This window comes from Rhinoraja longicauda, chromosome 14, assembly GCF_053455715.1.
Source record: "Rhinoraja longicauda isolate Sanriku21f chromosome 14, sRhiLon1.1, whole genome shotgun sequence".
Lineage (NCBI taxonomy): Eukaryota > Metazoa > Chordata > Chondrichthyes > Rajiformes > Arhynchobatidae > Rhinoraja > Rhinoraja longicauda.
In genome coordinates, this window is record NC_135966.1 from 33,868,008 (window position 1) to 33,878,230 (window position 10,223).

The following is a 10,223-nucleotide window of genomic DNA, read 5'->3' on the forward strand; positions in this document are numbered from 1 at the left end:
CAGGCAAACAGCGAAAGCCAAAAGCCATCATCTTCAATCCTCTGCACAGATTAACTCCACAGTGACTGATTCTGTCACATTTATTAACAAGTACCTTACCTTAAACAAGCGATCCTTGGGGAACTTTATTGACATTTCAGCCCCAATGCTGCTGTTATTAAATTCTAACTGGTTAGTCAATTCTAAGTAAGCCTAGAGAGCATAGATATTGCTATAAAAGACAATGTGATAATGCGTAACCAGTTACGCAGCTCCCTTCCTGTTACTCCCGTTATACAACATCAGTGAAATTTTACCGGAACACTAAAATAATGTTTGTGGATTGGTACGAGCAGATTGTTTTTGGTCCGTAGCAATAGAAGTAGAACTTATGAAGTATGTTATTCATTCACGAAAGAAACTGTTTGTCAATTCACCACGAACTCAGGTAAACATCTAAAGTATCCTACAGGACCAGATCACTCAAGCTGTATTATGCTCTCATTATAATTGTTTATCGCACTTTAAGCAAGTCTAATTAGCCAAAGATGACTTCGTGATTTTGGTTGGTGGGTTGTGCGATCGGTTCACATAATCGTTTATTTTAAATGTCAAATCTGCTTATATCCTGCGGTTAAAAGTAATGGGTTTTGTCTTTCTCCCGCTTCCATGCGTCACGGACCATCTGCAGAATAATTTGACAGAAATCTATTGGAAACAACTTTAAAGAAGCGTTTTTCATGTTAAATGAGAGACAGAACGTTTGGCTGATCATTTGAATTCTTGCGAGTGATATATGAATGGTTCTTTTAACAGTATTTTACCCAGATTTTATCATTAGTGCACGAAAAATACCATTGTTTCACACGCGCTGTCGATGGGACTTTCAGTTGTCCAAAAAACGACAAATATTTCTATCTGTCCCTAAAAATGCTGGAGCAGTCTCGCTTTAAGAGTGGCTGCTGCAATTATTGGTTGAGGCTCACCGTGTCGCTGTCTACCAATAAGCAGCCGATGTATTGTCAGAGATCCACCCGCCCCTTTAGTGGAACGCAGAATAGAAGCGAAGAGACAGACGGCGTCTGGGTTTGTGTTGAACCGCCGCATATAGCAAAGCAACTCCGGTTTGACCTTTGCTTTTCGCAGTTCAATACTTAGGGAAAAATACGACGAATAGTGCAAGCGCAGGCTATGTTGATAATAACGTTTGGGTAATATTCTTGGACGCTTTACAGTGAATTCTGCTGAGAACAATGGCGCTTGCAATTTGCAATTTCTTCCTGCTTTTTGCATTGGGCCTGGTTTCGGGGCAAATTGACTATTCGATTCCCGAGGAGCAGGTGCCTGGAACAACTGTGGGAAATATCGCCCAGGATTTGAAACTGAACGTTTGGGAATTATCGGCACGAATGTTTCGGCTTGTCAATGAAGGAAGCAAGAAATATATGGAGGTAAATCAGAAGAATGGGATTTTATTTGTGAATGAAAGAATTGATAGGGAAGAAATATGTAAGCAAAGCTTTGTCTGTATCCTGATTTATCAGATAATCCTCGAGGATCCTTTTGAAATGCATAAGATTGCAGTGGAGATACTAGATATAAATGACAATTCACCCGTTTTTCCGAAAGTGGAATTAACCCTGCACATGAATGAATTGGTTGCGACAGGAGCGCGCTTTCCACTCGAGAGCGCGTACGACCCTGACGTGGGCACAAACACAATCAGCATCTACCATATTAGTTCCAATGAACACTTCGGTCTCAAGATGCAGACGAGAACAGATGGGAGCAAAGATGCCCTGCTGATATTAGAGAAAAGCTTAGATCGTGAACAACAATCGACTTATCATTTAATACTGACGGCAATTGATGGTGGCATCCCTCAAAGATCTGGCACGACTCAAATAAACATTGCTGTGGCGGACGTCAATGACAATGCGCCCATTTTTGACCGTGACGTTTATCGGGTGCACGTAGTTGAAAACGTCGCAGTAGGCACATTAGTAACCAGAATTAACGCTGTTGATTTGGATGAAGGTGTGAATGCGGAGCTAACATATTCTTTCACAAGTTATGTGCCCCAACATATACGCGAGATGTTTAAACTAAACCAGATAAATGGGGAGATTACAGTTCACGGTGCATTGGATTATGAAGAAACAAATGTGTACGAACTTGATGTGCAAGCTGTAGATAATGGTTCAGCCGGCATGACTGGAAATGCCAAAGTTATAGTCGAATTACTAGATACGAATGATAACGTTCCTACAATTGAGGTGACTGTGGTGACCAGCGCAGTACATGAAGATGCTTCTGTCGGGACAGTGACATCAATGATTAGCGTAACAGATTTGGATTCTGGCGAATATGGGGAAGTTCAATGTCAGGTTCCAGAACAGCTTCCATTTAAATTGGTTAAGACTTCGAGGACAAACTACAAATTAGTCACGAAAGGTGTTTTGAATCGCGAAATTGTCCCGATGTACAACATCACTATTTCAGCCTGGGATGGCGGTTCTCCTCCACTTTCCATAAATAAAACTGTTTTTGTTTCTATATCTGATATAAATGATAACATTCCAAGATTTACCCATTCTTCCTTTAGTGCGTACGTAACGGAGAACAATACACCGGGCGCTTCCATATTTTCTGTAACGGCTTCAGATCCAGACTTAAATCAAAACGGGGAAGTCTCCTACTCTATTCTTGAGCATCACACGCAAGGGTTTTCCGCTTCTCCATATGTTACGATTAACTCAAGAAGTGGCATTATTTACGCATTGCACTCTTTTGACTACGAGGAACTGAAGCATTTCCAGATCAAACTTCAAGCCCAGGATGCTGGATCTCCTCCACTAAGTTCCACAGTCATCGTGAATATTATTATCTTGGACCAAAATGACAACTCTCCCGTTATCATTTCACCTTTAATATGGAACAGCACCGCATCTGTGGAGATAGACCAGCAGTTAACATTTCCAGAAGATGTGATCACAAAAATAATCGCGACAGACGCCGATTCCGGTCAGAACTCTCGTTTGCGGTATCAAATGTTGGAAGCCAGTGATCCCAGTCTGTTTAAGCTGGATCTTCTCTCTGGTGAAATAAGAGTAACACGAAGTTTAAGAAAGGAAGACATTAGTTCGGATAGACTGCTCATCTGCGTAAAAGACAATGGTGAACCTATCCTCTCCAGTACTGTCACAGTCACATTCACAATTTTGTCCAATGTCACTGAAAAAACTTTCAAACGAATAGATAACGACAGGCGTTCCACCCAATTTTCACTAGTGAATCACTACTTAATAATCGCTTTAGGTTCAACTTCCTTTGTGTTTCTTGTCATCATAATTTTCCTGGTCGTGTTGAAGCTTAAACACGATTCACAAAGATCTGCTGCCTTAAGTGAACCTACAACAAATAATTATTTCAATTATTCCGATGTTCGTCAAAACGATGGCTATCATTATACTGTCTGCTTATCTCCAGAATCATCGAAAAGTGATTTTTTGTTTCTAAAGCCTTGTCATGCTACCTTACCTTTCAATGATTTGGATGTAACTAATACCGGCGCAGTGAAATAATTCGTATGGCATTCAAAGGAGTGTCATGCCGATAACTGACGTTGCTAATATTTACGAAGTTTTTTGATACACATGTTGATTTTCGATTTTTTGAGCTAACTGACCGTTCGTCAGGAGCTCATCTTGAATGGAGAAAACATTTTATTTCGGTGCAATAATGTGTGAATCTGCTAAAAAAAAAACCATACAAGTTGTATTAACCTATTTTCTGCTGTTTTTCATTTCTGGCTTAATGGTCTGCACAGCATCACCCCCGCCACTGATATATTGAAATTAATCGAATTTATATTACATTTGCAAGCAACAACGAGCTATAATATTAGGCCTTGACCAGCATTTAGGTGTGTCATGCACTGTGAGGTATTGTACGATCAACGTCATTCTTCCGTAAGGAATTAAACTCGTTTCAATAACATTTACCATGCAAATGAATGCGTTTAAAGTAAATATATTTGGTTGGAATAGTGTTTATACTGTATATTGTCCAAGGTTACTACAAGGTTACCCGCGTAGAAATTATACTGATTATGTTGAAAATATATTATACCTGAATCTTCCTCTGTACTTCAGAAAAAGTAGATTAGGCAAGTAATTTATTTTCCATTAAATAAGATAAATTGACACGAGTCTGTATTTTCTGTTTTTGAAAATGACGAGCTAACAAAATTGCTCTGGGAGAGTTGCTCCTTCTGGGAACACATGTAAGATTACGAAGCTCAAATTGGACAGGGACGTTGGGGAATACAAAGTAGGCAGGAGGGAACCTCGGGAAAGAATCAGATGGGCCAAAAAGGCCCATTAAATCTCCTTGGCGAGGACAAAATAGGTAATCCCATGGCATTTTCACTATACATCAAAACGGCAGGATAAAATGGGAGCAGTGGGACTACTCAAAGACCGAGGAGTAACATTTTGCTTGGAGACAGGGGAAATGGGCCGTGTATTAAACAAACATTTCACACCGGTAATCCCCAAGCAGAAGGACGTGGAGGAAGGCGAAAGCAGGGGCTGGTGTGCTGTTATGCAAGGGCAAGTGTATATCACAAAGGAAGAAGTATTGGTTCTCTTGAATGACATTAAAGGTGGGTACGTTCCCAGAGCCTAATGACAGATATCGTGGGCCAGTGCCAAAGCAAGGGAGGAGATACATGGAGCGTTCATATAAATATTTGATTCCTCTTTAGCCACAGACGTGGCACACAGAGATTGGAAATCAACTAGTGTTGGTCCTCTGATTCAGAACATCAATAAAATCAAACTGATAAATTATAAACTGCTTAGTCAGTGGGGGCCGTGAAAACATGAGAGAATAATCTCAGAGATAGGATCTACTCACATTACAACAAAAAAAACAAACCCATGAGACTTGGTAGATTGGATTGAATGTTGCCGTGAAAAAAAAGATAAATGGAGTGGTGTGTATGTATTATTCTCACTCTTAGCCCGTGACCAGGGCCGTTCCTCTGTTTCAGGTATATAAATTATCTGGCCAATAATGTAGTAACATGGCAAGTGACACAAAGAAAGGTGGAATTGTGGATAGTGAGGAGAACATTCAGCAGGATATAGACCATTTGGAAAGGTGGACAGAGAAATGGGAGCAGGAGTTTAAGCTGTGAAGGTGTGTCGTAAGAGAAAAGTACATAGTAAGCGAGACAGGCCGCTTGAGAGCATGAGCATACAGATGAATTTGGGATGCAAACCCATAGCTCACGGAAAGTTGCAACCTGTGTAGATAGGGAGGCAATGAAGGCGAACGGCATACAGCCCATCATTCGTCATGGTGTTGCATATTAAAGTCGGGAGTATATCAAACTTTAGTAAGACCAATTATTTTCATTACTGTGTGAAGTTGTTGTCGCTGCAATTGCAGAAGGAGATGGGGGCGTTGGAGAAGATACAGAAGCTCAGACTGATGAACCATTTATCAGAGAGGGGAAGTTGTGAGGGGAAGTTGGGCACATTTAGACAGTGTCTTTGGAGCGTGGAAGGCTGAGGAGAGACCTGATATATGAACGGCGAAGGTGGGGTGAATAGTCAGTCTTGTTGTGGGGCGGAAATGTTAAATATTTGAGGGCGTGGTCGTAAGATGGGAGGCAAAACGTTTAAAGGATACTTACCTGGTGCATTGTATTTTACGCAGGAAGTGGGAGGGGAATGGTGAAAGCAAATAAGATATCAAGACTGTTCCATATTCAAGAATTCTGCTACAAATCTAGTTGACTATGTCACTGCTGTCACAGAGCCTAACAGCAAGTGTATAGAGGACTGTGTACCAAAGAAGACGATACACGGATTTTCCGACCAGAGCCTTTGGATAAACTACATGGTCCACTTCCATGTGATCTCCAGGACTTCAGCATTCAATTCACACGAATTCGAACGGTACAAATAATCTATCTACCGCATTTGAAGAGCCATTGAGATGTCAGTAGGGAATTCCGGATCAAGTTGGAATCTCAAGGTAATTACACGGATGCCGGTAGATTGTAGCAAGGCTTGCACGCTACGACGCACTAATAAATAAAGGGAAGAATGCCTCCCTCCCGATGAACTCGAGTGCATAATATGCCTTCTTGGAACTGATGTCGATGGAGGAAAACTATCCACCCCGTACGTATCGGAATGCTTATGCCAATGGTTGCTCACGCAAATGTAACATGAGCCTGGCGTCGTTTGTTCCTATGCAGATCAACTGGCAGAGATATTCACAGAGATTTGTATCCACTCACTACTCCATTCTGAGACCTGCTGCAGTGAGGCCATTATAACTCCGGCGCCAAAGATAAAGTAAGATGATATGCATAAATAACTACTGTAGATGGGCTATTGCATGCTAGCCAATCGTAGTGCTTGTTGGTAGTAGTTCCGCCTAGTATGTGCTTTATAATATTAAGAACTCGCCTACGTCAGGCAGTAGATGTAGCAGCTCGGAGCTGTAATGTACTGCAGGTCCTATGATGTAAGTGCTTCAATAAAATGATGCGTTGTATCTTAGCGTGGACTTAAGCACTTTATTACATGGTGTCAGAGTCAACTCGGACCTACTCCTCTGCGTTTATCGGGTTTTATTTTCTTTATTTAGTTTGCTCCTGTTATCTCCATTATTCGCGTCGTCGCCCAGACCCTCTGATCTTTGATTTAGACATTGCTAAACGTTGGCGACTTTTCGAGCATGACTATACTCATTATGCTCGCATCGTTCATCGCAATGACCCTCTTGATCGGCGTGCATCTGTTTTACTCAACCTTGCGGGTCCTGAGGCTATGAACCGAGCTGATAACTTCGTTTTTGCTCCAGCTGTTTTGGGTGACAACGGCCAGGTCCTCGTTCCTGCCGAGACTATAGATGACCCTGCGGTTCTACTCAAGAAATTCAGAGAACTGTGTGATATGCCTTCCAACCATATAATTGAAATAACAAAGTTCTATGCTCTTTGCAGCAGGCTGATGAACCGATTGAACAATGTATTAGTGACCTCCGGCACATGGCTGCACGCTGTCGATTTGGTGAGTTGCGGGACGAACTTGTTCGAGATAAGCTGGTAGGGGGCATGATTGATAGCAAACTGAGAGCCGAGCTGCTTCGCAACACTGAGTTGGCCTTAGACCAGGCTATCCACTCCTGCCGTATTTCAGAGATTACTGCTTCCCATTCTGTTCCTGTCCCCTTCAGCCCACGCCAGCAACATAACGTTAATCTTACACACTTCTGCACCCACTTGGAAAAGCTCATTTAAAGTGCACTGTTGATGAGCAGACCCGCACCCTGCCGTTTTACATTGTGAAATCAAATTCGGAGACGTTGCTCGGTATCAACGCATGCCACCATCTAGGCCTGGTGTTTTTCGGACGCGCGGTCCACAAACTATGCCTCGCTGATGAGCCTACTCAACAACTACTTTCTCACTACAAAGACCTCTTTGATGATGAGCTGGGCACGCTGCCTGACAAATATCGCATCACTGTTGATCAGACCGTCACACCTGTGGTCCGAGCGCCTCATCGGTTTCCACATGCCATGCGTGACAGAATAAACAACGAACTCAAACTCATGGTCTCAATGGGTGTTATTGCCGAAGTAACTGACCCATCTGACTGGGTTCCCACCATGGTCGTCGCAACTAAGAAAAACAAACAGGTGATCCGCATCTGCATCAATCCCAGAGATCTTAATACTGCTATCAAGTGCCCACACTACCCTATGCGAACCACAGAAGATGTCGCTGCACAGATTGGTAATGCAGCAGTGTTTTCCGTCCTGGATGCCAAATGCTCCTTTTGGCATATTCCACTTGACCCGGACTCATCCAACCTCACGGGCCTGAGATACGCCCCAATTTCCTGGTTCGCAACGAACTAGTGCTCCCACAGTTGATTCACCACCAACCGTTGTTCCTGCCGCCATCCATGCCTCTGACAGCCATCATTGAAGTGCGTCAAGATACTGGTAATGACACACATTAACTCCAGCCTCCCAGCCAGTCTTGATCCACTTTCAACACTTTAATCCCATCCAAACTCATCACAAAACTGGCAGACATAGGAATCAGACCCCCCCCCCCCCAACAGGATCCTTGACTTTCTCACCAACAGACGCAATCAATAAGGATATGTGACATGATACGCTCCATAATAATGATGGAAAACGGTGATCCGCAAGGATGCGTTCTCTGTTCCCGCACAATACTCTCCATACATTGATAACTGTACGGCCAAATACAGCTCTAACTCCATCTCAAGCAATGTGGTGGGTCGGATCACAGAAAATGACAAGACAGAGCACAGGAAGGAGATGGAGAACTTAGTAACATGTCATCATGACAATACCCACTCCCTCAATGACAGGAAGGAGCTAGTTATCTACCTCAGGGGTCATGGAGGACTACGTCCTAAACAGCATCACCTGTGTAAATGGTTGACAGCTTAAAATTCCTTGATGTTTTGTATTATTAACGATCTATCCTGGATCAACGGCAGCCAAGAGCGCACACTGATGTCTCGATTTACAGAAGAAATTACAGAAATTCTGCATGCTCCAATTACTTACAACCGCTATACATGCACCAACCCTACTACTGGGTTGCATCAAAACTTTCTTGGGAACACCTCTGTCCAGGAACACAACAAATAGCAGAGCGTTGCAGATGCATCCCAGTCCATCGCACAGACCAGACGTCCTATCATTGACTCCATCCACACTTCATGCTGCCTAGGAATAGCAGACAACATAATCACAGACTTGTCTCAATTACGTCATGCACTCTGCGTCTTCCCCTTTGCTCTATCTATTGTACTTGGGTTTAACGTGATTGCGTTAATGTATAGAATTAGATATCTGTTTGGATACCGCACCAACTTACCTTTACACTGTACCCCGGCACACCTGTCAGTAATAAACCTAAACCTTCCGATAAATTCACTTTGTAATCTTTAGTCGTTCCAGGTTCAATGCTACCTTCACAAATTCAAGAATATTTGGGGACACCCCGTATAATAGCCTCATGCCTGCTATGTTCCTTCCCACTATTACTTAAAATATCTAAAGCTGAAAATATCGAACGTTATTGAAGTTTCTCCAAACAGAATCCTCATCTGCAACTCCATGCGTAAATCAGGCATTTTTAAACCGGAAACGTGGAATAATATAGGCTGATTTCTTTTGTGCAAGAGCACAACAACCTTTCATCGTTTCGATGGCATACTTCACGTTTTCATCTTGACTAACAGCCCAGTTCCAATTTCCCCCACGTTATCAATTTGCCAGAGTTTTCTCCAATTAGTTAAATTTTATTTACACTTTTTACTAGCCTCCGGGGGTCGCTTTCGGGACACGTGTTCCTACCTATTAAAGAGCAGCTGTAAATTTACCAACCGTGCTCTTTGTGCGTATTTATGTACATTGCAAAACATTCTACACCATTCCCCGTGCAAATCCTCTTGTTGCATTTTGCAATCCAGAAATTGCCCACTTAAAATGTCCAATAATAACCATAGCTAATTAGACATGGCGTTTTCACAATCATATGAAAATTCCATAATTTCTTAAATATCTACACTTAACCTCAATATTTCCAACGCAAAATGCATATTTTGCGATTTGCCATTACTCTCCGTGTAAACGTCAGTACAAAACATGCATTGAGATTTAATACATTGTCAGAAATAAACAAAATTCAACAAAGATAATCATGGTCAGTTCAAAACACAAAATGACGTATGGGAATATGATTTTAACATAATTTCTATAAATGACTGAAATATATTGTGCATTTGAACAGGTAGGATTATAATGCGCAAGAAGAAACCTGAAATATAAGCGGCCATATTCACCTAAACTCAATATGGGTATGGGAACGTCCTTCAATATCTGGCTAAATGAACCGTGTCTTAAATATATTGCGGGATGTTGCCTACAATAACTGTATTTGCCAAGAAGGGTGAGCCTTACCCTGATATTTTTAAAAGGGATCTGGGTATTTTTCATTGCACGCCCATAAATATGAAGTTCTGTACATGTGAAATGCTCTGGAAGCAATCACGCTTTAAGAACATTTGCTGCAGTTATTGGTTGGAACTCCCCGTGTCGCTGTCTACCAATGAGGAACGAGAGGCTGCAGGAGATCCACCCTCTCCGTCACGAAAACGCATAGCAGAGTG

The 10,223-nt window shown here is 42.2% G+C and overlaps 1 pseudogene; it reads left to right on the forward strand.

Moving 5' to 3' along the window:
- The first annotated feature begins 1,045 nt into the window (after positions 1-1,045).
- LOC144600205 (protocadherin gamma-A7 pseudogene) lies at positions 1,046-4,487 on the forward strand (annotated as a pseudogene).
- The last annotated feature ends 5,736 nt before the right edge of the window (positions 4,488-10,223 follow it).